Source organism: Rhinopithecus bieti, unplaced genomic scaffold (assembly GCF_001698545.2).
Source record: "Rhinopithecus bieti isolate Rb0 unplaced genomic scaffold, ASM169854v2 scaffold_15437, whole genome shotgun sequence".
NCBI lineage: Eukaryota > Metazoa > Chordata > Mammalia > Primates > Cercopithecidae > Rhinopithecus > Rhinopithecus bieti.
Window position 1 is genome coordinate 1105224 of NW_016808212.1, and position 15581 is coordinate 1120804.

Sequence of the window (15581 nt, forward strand, 5' to 3'; positions counted from 1 at the left end):
CTGCTCTCCACGCAGAACCGAAGTGAGCCCTGAGAGGCCCATCCTGTCACCTCGCCGTCGTTAGAATAATCTGCCCAGCCTCTGCCTGCAAATGTTGCCCTGGAGAGGGGGATTTTCCTCTGGTTTACTGCCTCTGAGGGGTCTTCCTGGTCTCAATGGTGTTTCAAGGATTAACCGTTGATGATGGACTCCTTATAAAGGTAGCACAGAGACGCAGGTAGGCGATGACACAGCATGATGTGGCCACTGTCCTTTTCAGAACTGGCCTTTTCTCTCCATGCTACTTGCCTCATTTGGACACAAATGTGACTATTGCTGACGGGATAGTTCCAGGGTCTAAGCAATCCTCTCTGACAGATAAGATATCTGCCACCAAAGTCAGATCTTAGCACCAGTTAAGACAGAGTTCTGGCCAGGCACGGTGGCTCACTCCTGTAGTCCCAGCACTTTGGGAAGCTGAGTCGGGCGGATCACGCTGTCAGGAGTTCGAGACCATCCTGGCCAATATGGTAAAACCCCATCTCTACTTAAAATAGAAAATAAGCCAGGTGTGGTGGCGTGTGCCTGTAGTCCCAGCTACTTGGGGACTGAGGCAGGAGAATTGTTTGAACCCAGGAGGTGGAGGTTGCAATGAGCCGAGATGGTGCCACTGGACTCCCGCCTGGGCGATAGAGTGAGACTCTGTCTCAAAATAATAATAATGATAGTAATAACAACAATAATAATAATTCTAACCCTCACCCCAGGCAGAGATGACGACGGTGTCAGATGGCAGGGGCTCAGGAGAATGAAGGCACAGACATCGACCTCCTCCATCAGAGGCCTCAGTGTGAGAGAGAGGAAGAAAATCTCTCCTGCAGGTGCAGGTCTGGGACCCACAGGTAAACACAGTGCCGGGCTGTGGCCTTCACGGGGATGGGGGGAGGACCCACGGGTGACAATGCCAGGGTGTGTCCGTCACAGGGCCTGGAGGAGGACCCATGGGTAACAGTGCCAGGGCATGGCCGTCAAGGCTGGGGAGGACCCACGGGTAACAATGCCAGGGCGTGGCCTTCAAGGTGGGGGAGGACCCATGGGTAACAGTGCCAGGGCGTGGCCTTCACTGGGGAGGACCCAGGCCTGCACATATGTCAGTCTTGGGCTCTCCCTCAGCTTGTGCCATCCACCATGAGCTTTTCTGAGCAAAACATGGCCCAGGCCAGCAGCGGGAGTCTCTCCAGGCTGGGCACACCCAATGCCAGCTCAGATGGAAACCTGGGCGCGTTGGCCGGGAGCCCTGTGCCAGGACAGGTGGGTGGGCTGGCCTGGGGGTCCCTGTAGCCAGAGAGAGGTGGCAAGCTTGGAGGTCTCCAGCAACAGAGATGGCACAGGGAGCGCAGCTGGGTCACTGTCTCCTCCCAGCTGCCTCGGCAGGTAACAGGTGCAGCAATGATCCCCTCTGTGGCAGATGATGGAGGTGGCAGTGACCCTCTCTGGGAAAGAAGTCTGCCCTTGCTAAGGTTACCCCAGAAGCTGGGAGCAGAGGCAAAAGGAGAAAGAAAAATGTCAAAGAAAAGAAGAAACACACAAAAAGATGACCTGAGAGGCATCAGAGAGCCAGGAAAGGGAACATTCTGGACTTCCAGATGTGGTAGTTCTTGGTAAAAGGGACCTTCAGCAGCGCACACCAGGCCACTGCAACCACAGCCAGGCACAGAGGAAAACTGTGCAAAGAGTGTGAGAGTGAAGAGCGCACCTCTCCTCTTACCCAGCACTTCTACTCCTGGGAATGCATATCATAAAAACAAACAAGCCCTTGCGTTATTTCTACTCATTAAACTTAGAGAGTTCGCTGTGTAGGAGGTGATGTGAAAAATTTCCAATCACGTTTGAAACATGAACGGTGGGCTCCGTGCCTTGTGTCTGCCTGGCATGTGTTTCTTCATGGTGCCCGGAGGAAGGTTTGGGAGACCCACGCCGCAGCGTTGGCGTCTAACAAACAGGCACAGAGGGCAGAGCAGCTGGAGGAGGCCAGGGCGACGGGAGCGCGCCCCAGAGAACTGTGAGTGTCCTGGGAACCCAACAGTGCCACTGTCCGTCCCTGTGTGGACGCCAGGCATGAGCCACAGAATTGCCTCCAACATAGCAGACCTGGGATATTTGTAGGCAAATATTTTCTTTCTTACAACTTGTTTAGGTTGTTTTACTTTATTCTATTACTGGTGTATTCACCCTTATGCAGTCACTCAGTTACCCGTGGGCTACCCAAACTTTGACACAGTAAAATATTTCGAAAGAGACAGACCATATTCACATAATTTTTATTGGAGTATATTATCATTGATCTATTTTTATTAGTTGTCGTTGTTAATCTCTTACTGTGCTTAATTTATAGACAACACTTTACCATAGATATGTAAGTACAGGGAAAGACAATATATACAAGGCTTGGTGTGAGCTGCCATCTCAGGCATCCACAGGGGTCTTGGAATGAATCTTCCATGGATAAAAGGGATATACCGTTTTATTATTATTATTGCTACTTTTTACAGTAAGCACGTGTTATTATATAATTAGAAAAAAACAGATACAATGAAGCCCCGTTCAATGTGGACAAAGGATGGGTATTCATAATAAGAAAAGATTTGTAATTTTCTGGAGAGTGAGAACGATGGTTTCTCTCTCACCATATTCTCTATGTCTAGCAGAGGAATTTTACAGATGCTTTTAGTAAATATTTTTTAAAAATCAATTCTAATATTCAAGGACATTAAATACTGTTCACTATAAGAATTTTTTTGTCGTGAAATATGAGTAGAATAAATAGATGCCAATAGAAAAGAAAAGCATCAGTATTATAGAAAATAAGTAAAGAAAATTTTAAAAAATTCAGCGTTAAACATTTTTTGGAATACGATAAAGCAGTAAGTATTCTCAAAATTCCAAGTTTTAATAGAAATAAATATTTTCTCATTAAGACAATTTGAACTTGTTTGCTGTTTCTATGTGTAATTCCCTAAAATAACTCTTCCAGGTATTTCAGAATTACTAGCGTGGGAACAGCGGGGAGCGTCCCCTGGCTGCACTCCTGCGTGAGGAGCCAGCCTGGGCGAGGCGCGGCCGCGTGCAGGCCTGTGTGCGCATGCGCATGTCCATATGCTTCCCTAAACCCCGCCCTGTCGAGAATCACCTAGCAACACGGTGGGGAGACTGGAGCAGGCCGAGAAGCAGGGTGTATGCCAGCCGTGAGGGGAGGATGCTGCAGGGCTGAGTGTCAACTGCTGGTTTCCTTTACGAAAACATGTAAGATTAATTTCCAAGCTATGTATGCTGTGTAAGGTGCAGAGCTGAAGCCAGCCAACATCTTGCCTCATGCTCTAGGCGTGGGTGACACAATTTCACATCCCACTTAGTCATCCCAGATCTCCCTTGACAGACAGCAGCCGTCAAGAGACGGTTCTTACGCCAGCAAGGAGCGGAGGGTGCTGTCAGAAACCACTCCCAGAATCTCTGTCCTGTGTGGTGTGTGTGTGTGTGTGTGTGTGTGTGTGTGTGTGTGTGTTGTGGATATTAAGATGTGTATGTTGGTAATATATACACACATATGCATATTAGTCTGGACGTTCCAGGGAGCAGAAGCAATAGGAGATTTTTTATAGGAACCAGACTCAAAGGGGTGCTGGAGGCTGAGCTGGAGACCCAGAACAGCCACTGTGGTGAGGTACAGTCTGAGACCAAGGTAGATCCGTGTCCCAGCTCAGATACTTGGGCAGAGAGAGAGAGGTCTTTATCATGCAGACTCTCTCTACTCTGCAGGGCTTCAATGGTTTGGTGAGAACCATCCACCTTAGCCAGGGCAATTTTTTTCTCAGTCTACTGATTCCAGTGTTAATCATGTACAGAAGCCTTCGCCCTGATACCCCCAAAATCATGGTTAAATATCTGTGCACGCCACGCCCAGCCAAGGTGACACATAAAATTAATTAATGCTATTAGTTATATTTCTATACAGAAGGGGAGGGACAGAGAGAGACAGAAACACAACGAGGGACACAGAGAGAGGCAGAGAAGAGAGGAGAAAAAAAGAGGGAGGCTGTGAAAATGGCCCTTAAATTCTAGACAGAGCTCTATTATTGATAAGAAGTGTAAAAGTTGAAAGTTCATTAACCTTTCAAAGTTAGAGTTCCTAAATTACAAAAATATTCCAAAACAAATACTTAGATTGTCATGGAAATAAAGTGGAAAAAGAAATTGTAACCAAATTATATCCACAATAAAGTCACGAAACAGTCTCTAAGTTATGAGACGACCTTGAGGAAATATGCAAAGACAGTCATTTTTCTCTGGTTTGTATGACTTACAATCTGATTTTCACGTTGTGTCTTTAATACTAGTATAATCATAATCACTCTGCATGTTAGAATGGTGTTATCAGTTTCAGTACATAGAAAATAAAGAATAGGCCCAGTGAATTGTCTAACTTGTCATTTAAAAGAGTTTACAGTATAGCATTTATTAAAACACCATATTTTCATCGCAGTATTCCATTTTTGATGATATATATTTATTGAAATACCGCTGTGCCCACACATTTAAATTTAAAGATTGAAAATTTCTTGCTATATTCTACAGGAGGAAGTCTAAGAAATTATAAAATTATGTATATCTATACATACATACAGATAGAGATGTGTGCAGATATAATACAATAAATCTAACATTTAAAAAACAGATTTTCTTTTTTACTTCAAGTGTAAAAAATTCAAGATCAAGGGAAAAGTAAAATTTTAATTTGTATTCAGAGACATTGAATGTGTCCAGAACAGATAAGACCTCTGTATTCAACCATGGACCTATGCATATCTAACTTTGTAAATAAATATTTGGAATGATTATTTAAGTTACAATCCAATTTGTCCTTTACAAATGGATTACTATGGGTTCATTAAATTTGTTCATTAGGCTTCCATAAGGGGCCTGCTGTGTTAGGAGAAAAACAGGAACAATTTGGAACAAATTTGTTATGTAAATTAAGGCATGCAAACGGAAAGGAAAGCTTGAGATTCCATGGGCTTTATTTCCTTTAAAGAATGAAATGGCTCAGTCCATTTGGGTAATGGTTCCACAAGCTCCTGTCTGGTGGGTCACTGACATAGTGTGAGACCATGTCAGTGCCTAGCAAAGCTGCACATCTCTGGGCTTTCTGCTTTGGAGGTTTCCAGAAAGGGATATGCTAATCAGTTGAACCGCATGAAATTAAAGTGCATGCACATCAAAAAGCATTGATTATTTGTAGTTCTCCAGGATTCAACATAAATAGCCATTTAACAATCAGGGTCAGTGAATTTACGGGAATATGAGAAAATACATAGATATTCACTCAGACTAAAAATTGGGATTTGGGTTTCATAAGAGCATTACTTAAAAGCAGATAACTTTGGAGGTCAGGTAGGTAATATTTGTCCTTAGAGGTTTTAAGCAATAAATTGAGCATTATTCAAATAGATGTAAATGAATGCATGAGAATAAAGATATGAACACAAATTTGGTACCACAAAGCAAAAGGTGATGACTAGATGTGCAGATTCATTAAATTATTGAATTAGCAATCACTCCCACATAATTCTCACCTGATTTCCAAATTATCTGCTTACCCTTCCTCCATTATTTTATGTTTTATTCCCATTGAGTTATCGACTCTTTTAGTCTGCACATCTCAAGTTTGATTTATACTAACCACATGGTTTCTAAGCCCTGTCATTTTAAATGGCTTATTCCTAATCCTTTCCTTGATTGTATGTCAGACAAATCCTACCCATCTTTCACACCCAATACTCAAGCCCCACTTCTAGAACCTTCCCTGTTCCAAATATCATATTTCTCCATGTATCAGACACTTCAGAGTAATTATTTTCTATTTCCATAATTTATAGCATAAATATTATATTTTATTGAACATCAATTTCTCTTCTTTACTTTTCCAGTTAGATTATTCATTCCTTAAACTTTGAGGTCAGCCTTAACCATTATATCCCCCAGGACATATGAAACCGTAATGATTAATTAGGTATAATAACTTACTGCTTATGAACTACACCTAACAGCTACCTATAGAACATTCCACCCAACAAGAGAGAGGAGGCATTATCCTCCAGTGCATATGGGACATTCTTCCGCATGGACCATAATATACCGTAAAAAAGCTTTAATACATTTAAATAATTAAAAAATTTAAACATGATGTTTTCTAACCATAAAGGGGTAAAACTAGAAACCAATAATGGAAAGAAATTTGAAAAATTCACATGTATGCGGATATTAACACATTCCTACATAACCAACGGGTAAAAAGGAAATTACAAGATACATTTTAAAATACTTCAAAAGTAACGAAATGAGGACACAACATGACAAAAATTGTGGGAGTGCAGCTAATGCAGTGTTTAAAGACAAATTTATAGCTGAAAATATATACATAAAGAAAGCCAGATAGATCTTTAATTGATAATCTAACCTCAAACTAAGATATCTGGTCAATGAAGAGGAAACTGAACACAAAGCCATGAGAAGAAAGGAAATAACAAATATTAGAGCAGAATTAAATGAAATACAGAATAGGAAAGCCACAGAGAAAGCCAATGAAACTAAAAGTTGATTATTAGAAAAGAAGAAAATTGACAGATTTTTAGCTAGACTGACCAAAGAGAAAGGGAAGAAGATTCATTTCCCAAATGAGCAAAGAAAGAGGGACTTACTGACAATACTATAGAAATACAATTATTGTAAGATAATTATCATAAGGTATATAATTGGCTAGCTGTGTAAAAGTTGGAAGTTCATTGATCCATAAGCAACTGCATGATAGCAAATTAGATGGCTTAGATGAAATGGACAAGCATCCAGCAAGACAGTAACGATTAAAACTAACTCAAAAGGAAATAGAGAATCTGAAAGGGTCTAGTAAAGAGATTAAAGGATTAAATTAGTAATCCCAAAACTAACCACCAAAAAACCCAAGACCTAGTTAGCTTTATTGTTACATTTTACCAAACACTTAATAAACAATCAACATTAATTTTTCTCAAACTCTTAAAAACATAGAAAACACTTTGCAACTTGTTCCATGAGGCTGATATTACTCTAATAGCAAAATCCAGTTAAAAGACATAGAAAATCAAACCACAGATGAATGTATCTTAAAAACATAGATAAGAAAATTCTTCACAAAGTAGTAGCAAACAAAACAACCATCTACCTATAAAAGGATTATATAACATGACCAAGGGGGATTTACCTATAAAAGAAAGATTGGATTAGCATCCGAAAATCAATTAATGAAATACACCATATCAATTGAATAAAGGATAAACAACTCATAGTCATCTCAATAGATAAAATAGAGCATTTAATTAAATCCAACATTCTCCATGATAAAAATGGTTAACAAAATAAAAGTGGAAGGGATCTTCCTGTACCTGATAAAAGTCATCTATAAAACTCTCAAAGCCAACGTCACACTCAGTGGTTAAGGTTGAATGTTGTCTCAATAAAATAAGGAACAAGGCAGGATTCCACTCTTTTCACTTCTTTTCAATATTAAACTGGAAGATGTGGCTGGGACAAGTAGGGAAGGAAAAGAAATAGCAGGCATCCAGATTGAAAAGGAACAAGTGAAACCATATGTAGGTGAAGATGACATAATTGTATATAGTAAATTCTAACATATCTATTAAAATAATTAAAACTGATAAATGACTTCAGAAATGTTGCAGTATGCAAATTAATATATAAAATTACTTTTATTTCTGTGCACTAGACATGAAAAATTCAAAATTAAAATTAAAAAAATTACTTATGATAGCATTGAATTAGGAATAATTATAGTGAGAGAAGTGCAATGTTTATACTCTTAAAACTACAATAAATTGTTGAAAGAAATCTTAAAAGATCTAGATAAATAAAAAGATATCTCATATTCATGAAATGGACATCGTAATGTTGGCAATACAGGATACTCTACCAATTGATCTACAGATTGAATATAATCCTATCAAGATCCCAGATGTCTTTGGTGTAGAAATCGACAAACTGATACTAAATTTGCATGAAAATTCAGGTGGCCCAATATAAACCAAACCTTTTTGAAGAAGACAAAGTTGAAGGATTTGTGCTTCCTGATTTCAAACCTTACACCAAAGCTATAGTAATTAGGACAATGTGGAACTGACATGAAGATAGATATATGGACCAATGGGACAGCATGAAGAGTATGGAAATAAAGGGTGTCAAGACCACCCTATGCGGAAGCAATTGTCTTTTCTTTTTTTTTTTTTTTTTTTGAGACGGAGTCTTGCTCTGCCGCCCAGGCTGGAGTACAGTGGCCGGATCTCAGCTCACTGCAAGCTCCGCCTCCCGGGTTCACGCCATTCTCCTGTCTCAGCCTCCCGAGTAGCTGGGACTACAGGCGCCCGCCTCGTCGCCCGGCTAGTTTTTTGCATTTTTTAGTAGAGACGGGGTTTCACCGTATTAGCCAGGATGGTCTCGATCTCCTGACCTCATGATCCGCCCGTCTCGGCCTCCCAAAGTGCTGAGATTACAGGCTTGAGCCACCGCGCCCGGCCAGCAATTGTCTTCTCAATACATGTTGCTGGGAACTGAATATCCATACGCAAGATAATGAATTTGGCCTCTGATTCACACCAAATACAAAATTAATCAAAGAGCTAAATATATGATGTAAAACTATTAAACTCTTACAAGAAACATAGGAGTAAATTGTTGTGCATTTGAATTAGGCAAGAGTTTCTTAGATAAGACCTCAAAAGCATAAGCAATGAAACAAAAGATGATAAATTGAATTTAATCACATTTTAAAACTATTGTTCTTCAAAGGACAATAGTTCTTCTCTTTTTTGGAAGAATTTGAAGAGAATTGCTATTAATTCATTATTAAGCATGTGGTAAAATTTATCAGAGAAACCTACTGTAAATGGGTTTTTCTTTGTGGGTAGAATTTTTTTATTACTAATTTAATGTATTAGGGTTGTAGGTCTAATCTGATTTTCCATTTCTTCTTGTGTAAGTTTTGGTAGTTCTTTTATTTCATCTAAGCTATCTAATTTGTTGGCAATTGGTTATTTATAGTATTTCTATTATCCTTTGTATTTCCTTAAGATTGATTGTAATGTATCTTCTTTCACTTCTAATTTAGTAATTTGACCTTTCTGTCTTTTATTCTTGGTCAATATTCCAATGTGTTGTCAATTTTGTTGATATTTTTAAAGAACCAAAATTGAGGTTCATTGATTTTTCTCTCTTGTTTTTTCTATTGTCTAATTGTTTTACGTCCCAATAATATTTATTATTCCTTTCCTTGTTATTTCTTTGGGTTTAGTTTGCTCTTCTATTTTTTGTCCCCTTAAATTGGAAGATTAGTTTATGTGTCTGTAATCTTTCTTCTTTCACAGTGCTCCCATTTCCAGTTATAAATTTTGATCTGAGCACTACTTTCATTATATCTTATAAATTTTAGCATATTTTGTTTTCATTTTGTTCATATTAATGTATTTTCTTTTCTTGTGATTCTCTTTTTTTACTGGTTTTATAAAAGTTGTTTAATTTTCACATATTTGTGAATTCTATTTATTTCTAATTGTGATCCTTTAAAGTCAGATAACATATGTTGATTTTTACATTTTTAACTTATTAAGACCTATTTTATGGACTAACATGTGGCCTACCCTGGAGAATGTTCCATGTACTCTTTAAAAAATTGTGTATTCTGCCATTGTTAGATGGGGTGTTCTACAGATGCCTCATCTGGTTGGTATATAATTCAAGTCTTATTTTCTTACTGATCTTCACTCTAGAGGCCCTATCAATTACTGAACATGGACTATTAAAATCACTATTATTGTAAAATGTCTATTTCTTCTTTCAAATTATGTTTATAAAAGGGTTGATTCATTACAAATATATAACAATTATAAATACTTACTCACCTAAAAACAAAGTACCAAGCTGATGAAGCAAGTTAATCTTTGCTTAATTTTGCTTAAGTTATTAAGTTAATTTTGCTTCATCAGTTTCATACTTTTTTTAGGCAAATACATATTTATAATTGTTACATATTTTAATGAATTAACCTTTTATAAACATATCATGTCCTTCTTTTTCCTTTATAACAATTCTTAATTTAAAGTCTATTTTGGCTGATGTTTGTATAGCCACCCCAGCTCTCTTTTGGTTACTATTTGCATAAATTATATCGTTTTACTTTCAATCCATTCGTGTCCTTGAATTTGACTTAAGTCTTTTATATATAGCATATAGTATGATAATTTTAAAAATATATTCTGACAGTCTCTGCTTTTTATCATGTAGAAGTTAGTCAATTACATTTAATGAAATTTCTGTTAAGTAAGGATTTCTGCCATTTAACAATTTATTCTATATATGTTTTATACCTTTTTTTCTCTCACTCTTTCTACCATTGCTTTCTTTTGCATTAAGCAGATATTTTCTAGTGTACAATTTCAGTTCCTTTAACATTTCCTTTACTATATTTTTTGAGTTATTTTTGTAATGGGTTGTCTGCAGAGTACAATAAATATCTTAAATTATACCAATCCAGTTTAAATTAATGCCAGTTTAGTCTCAAAAGCATTAAAAAATTTGCTTCTATCTAGTTCTGCTCCCCACTTTTTGCTGTTATTTTCACAATAGCTTCTTTATATAGTGTTTTACCATCAATCTAGATTTATAATTATTGTCTTATGCAATCATTTTTTAAAAATAAGATAAAGAAGGAGTTGTAAACAAAACAACTCATTTATACTGTTTTTATTTTTACTTATATGGTTCATTATTTCAGGTGAATTTGAGGTATTGTTGATTGTCCTTCTGTTTCAGCCTTAAGGACTCCCTTTAGCATTCCTTGTAAGTTAGCACTAACAGCAACAGACTCTGAGTTTTTGTTTATCTGGTAATGTCTTAATTTTTATTTTATTTTTGAAGACATAGATTTTCTGGACATAATATTCTTGGTTGACAGTGTTTTCTTCAACACTAAATGTATCATCCCACTGCTTTCTGAACTTAATTGTTTCTAATGGGAAATGTGTTGTTAATTTTGCCAAGCACCCCTTGTGTGTTATAAGTTGTTTTCCTCCTACTGTTTTCAAGATTGTCTTTGACGTCCAACAATTCAGTTTTAACATAACTTAGTTTGGATCTCCTTAATTTTATCCTGATTGGGGTTTGTTCAACAGTTTTATGTGTAGATTAAAATTTTTCTTCACATTAGGGAAACTGTGGTTATTATTTTTTGAAATATTACTTGTGCCTCTTTCTCTCTCTGGTCTTTTTCTGAGGCCCCATTTTGTGTATGTTAGTACATGTGATGGTCTCTTGCAGGTCTTTAAAACTCTACATTTAAAAAAAAAAATATTTTTTTCTACGTGTTCCTCAGACTGTGTCATCTCAATTGACCTACCCTCAAGCTTACGTGTTCTTTCTTCTGCCTGCACGAATCTTCTGCTGAGACCCTGTAGTGTATTTTTTGCTTCAGCTATGGTACTTCCCAAATGGAGAATTTTCATTTGATTCTTTTAGTTCCTCTCTAGTAGGTTTCCAGGGCTACTATAACAAAGTGCCACAAAATGGATGGTTTAAACAACAGAAATGTATTGTCGCACAGTTCCGGAGGCTGTAAGTTCAAAACTTCGGTGTCACACGCATTAGTTCCTTCTTAGGGCTCTGAGGGCAGGATCTGTGCCAGTCGTCTCTCCTTGGCTTGCAGCTGGCTGTCTTCTTCCTGCATGGCCTCAATCTCCAGTCCTGTATACAGGCCTGTGTATCCAAATGTTCCTAATACGCCAGTCATATTGGATTAGAATCCACTCAGTTACCTCATTTTAACTTGGTTACTTCTGTAAAGATGCTCCTCCTCAAATAAGATTACGCACTGAAATACTGGTGGTTAGGCTTTCAACATACAAATTCCAGGGAATGTGAGTTGTTACTTTTACAAGTACCATTACACTGGGGAGGGAGAAATGGTACTGGGGTAAGTCAAATCTCTCAGGAGCTTGCTGTTCCTTCTGAGAATAAGCTCTTTTCTTGAAAAAAGTGTCCCCAGGGTGCTGCAAGCCTTTGGTTCATTTCCTGAGTTCTAAAAATGTTGAACCTAACAATTTTGCCAGGTTTTCACAGCTTTTGTGAAAAAAACAGATTTTGGAGTTGCTTACTTCACAATTTTCTATTTACTTGCTTTTAAAAGGTGTGTATGTCTGTGTGTGTGCAACAAAGCAAAGTTTTATAGTTTTACTTGTTTAGGACCTGTGTGAAATAATTTTTAAAAACTCACTATTTGTCTTTAATAATATTTGTGATATTTGTTTATTTTTTACATATAGTTATGTCGTTTATTTTTAATTGTGGGAAAATATTCCATTGTGTGAATATATTAACATTTATGTATTTATTATTCTATTGATAATCATTTTCCTCAGTTTTATTATAAACACTGGTATTTGAAAATTCTTATATGTGTTTCTTTGGGCCCATGCTCAAGACTCTCTTTAGGGTGTACTCTAATACCAATGAGTTAAATCACAGACTCACAGGTATGTACATCTTCAACACTACTAGCTAATGCCAAATTGTTTTTTAAAATATATTTCCCAATTTGTACTTACACCTGCAGTGAAAGGAAGTCCATTTTGTTCCAGATATCCTTTCACAATTTGTATTGCTAGGTTTGATTTGTGTGAGTGTGTGTGTGTGAGTGTGTGTGTGTGTGTTGATACTTACCCATTTTGCTTGCTGTTCATTGTAATTCCTAAATCTGAATCTATGCTTTGGTGTCTATAAGTAATTTGGAAAATTTCTGTGACATTATTTATTCAGGTATATCTTTTGCATGAGCAAATGCACTGGCCATCTTGAGGTAAATGCATTAATGGTCTTGATAGCCTAGTAAGTTTTTGTTTGAATATCTTCATGAAGATTAGTGTTGGAAATGAGTGTATGGCCTTAAACAAAATCATGAAATGAGTTTTGCCTATGGAAAGGAATAGTAGAAAATGTTAGATCATCCATAGGAACACCTCTTGAAAACATATAAACATCAATGATAGCTGCCTGTTTTGTTTGGGCTGTAAGTGGAAGAAAAAACCCAAAATGATAATTCAGAATTTAGAACTTTTATATCACATTGGTTTGGCGTTGGAATTTAAACACCAAACTTCGTGTGTGAATGATACAAGCTGAAAAAGATAACTAAACTTAAGGGATTTTAAATAAAAAAAAATCAACATAAAAGAGCTTATAATAAAATAGAAAACACAGGGAAACACTACACCACAAAATTAAAGTCGAAAACACAACAAAAGTGGAATTACACACTCAAGAACTAAAAATAAGAGAGTAGTAATATTAAGATAAATTCTAAAAAATATGGTTGAGTTGGTTAAAACAAACCAAATAATAGAAGCCATGATGTACAAAGAATGAGAAAATTGATATTTCTGTAAATTAAGTGGAGCATCTACAAAATTAAAAGCATAGATATGGCAATTAAATCCAATTATTTGATATATCTTAAGAAGGAATTAATGAACTAAATGGGTGATTGAGCTTTATAAATTTATCAGAATCGATTACAGATGACAAAATAGAAAATATTAAATAGAAATGAAGAATTATGAAGGATGCAATGATAGACTCCAGTTTCTATTAAAAGTATCAGAAGAGGGAAGTTGATAAGATGGAAGAGGAGAGATGATTCATTTTTCCAGAAAGTGTGAACAAATACATTCCTCAAATTTTGGATTCACAAGGAACTCAAAATAAGACATATAAAAATAAATTACACTGAGACCATGTATTACAACTTCTCAATGCCAAATGATGATATTCTAAGACTGAAAACAAACAATAGATGATAAAAAGCACTGGAGCTCTATCCCCAGAGAGGTTGTTACTCAACAGTAGGGGAAAATAAGGATGTTTCCATCTGATGGAAGTAACCACTTACATAAAAACATCTAACAGAGGATATTTTTCAAGAAAAACAAACTCTACATCATGAGTCTAGGATTCCAAAAATGAAGATGAGTAAAGATATTGGTAAACAAGATAGGGAATTACATAAACATAGTCTGTGTGGGAGACTGAAAAAAGACATGTCGCATCACCGTCTCCAGATTATATCCTTGAATATCCCTGAGTTCCACGTCTACACATTCAACCTGTTGCTAGTTGAAAATATTTTAAAAATAATAAAAATAATAAAACAACAATAAATAAAAATAAAGCATAGCAAGTATTTACATAACATTTAGATTGTATTAGGTGTTATAAGTAATCTACAGATTAAAGCTTATGCAAGGATATGCATAGGTTATATGCAAATACTGCACTGTTTATATCTGACACTTGAGCATCTGTGAATTTTGATATCAATAGGGGATCCTGGAACCATCCCCTTGTGGATACCAAGGGATGAATTTATCCATCTTCACTTTCTAATTCATGTAACATTAAAATATTACCTCACTTACAAACAAGGGTCTTTGCATATGTAATAAAATGAAGTATCTTGAGATGCCATCATCCTGGATTATCTGAACACCCTCACAAACATTCTTGTAAGACGAAAGCAGAGGGAGCTTGGGCAGACACACAGGAGAAGCTGTGTGTCCACAGTCAGAGATTGGAGCCATGTGGCCACAAGCCAAGGAGTACCTGCAGTCACTAAAAGCTGGAAGAGACAGGAAACGTTCCATCTTGGGGCCTTCAGAGTGAGTGCACCTGTGCTGAAACCTCAACTTCAGACTTCTGGCCTTCAGGACTGTAATGAGAACAGATTTCTTGTTTGAAACCTCCCATTTCATACCTTGTTGCCACAGTGGCAAGAAACTAACACGTGGTAGGACCAATTTATTGAATGGACTGGACTCAATTAGAGTAGAATGTCATTCATGAAATGGTACAAGAAAGGAAACAATGAAGATGTGAGAAAGAATTGATAACATAGAGAGAAAAAAATTAGGTCAAATTAATAACTCAAAATCATGGCTCTCAGTAAAAACAACAAAACAGACAAACCGCCATTGAATGTAATCAAGGAAAAAAAGGAGCAAGTACACTTTGGGGCTGCCCATCATCCTCCAGTTGTCATATGGAAGGCTTCTCTGTGTAAGACATAGTGACAGGTGTCTGTCTTCCCATCCTACCCCATCACTTAATCAGTTTCACACACAGAATGATTTGTATACATTTTTCTGGATAAATAAAATGCAACATTCTATGGATCCTGTATTAGCATGTTCTCACACTGCTATAAGGACATACCCGAGGCTGCGTAATTTATAAAAGAAAGATGTTTAATTGACTCAGTTTTGCATGGCTGGGGAGGCCTCAGAAAACTTACAGTCTTGGTGTAAGAGGAAGCAAACATGTCCTTCTTCATGTGGCAGAAGGAGAAAGAAGAATGAGAGCAAAGAGAGGAAAAGCCCCTCATAAAGTCATCAGATCTTGTGAGAACTCACTGTCACGAGAACAGTATAAGGGTAACCGCCTCCTCCATGATTACAAGT

At 37.0% G+C, this 15581-nt stretch overlaps 1 long non-coding RNA gene across 1 annotated transcript in view; it reads left to right on the plus strand.

The window, feature by feature from the left end:
• Positions 1-1108: 1108 nt before the first annotated feature.
• The window catches only part of LOC108538005 (uncharacterized), a 31165-nt gene continuing 16692 nt past the window's right edge, over positions 1109-15581 (plus strand). Inside the window, exon 1 of the long non-coding RNA XR_001887974.1 lies at positions 1109-2041. This is a non-coding gene — a long non-coding RNA (uncharacterized LOC108538005). The remainder of the gene's footprint in view (positions 2042-15581) is intronic.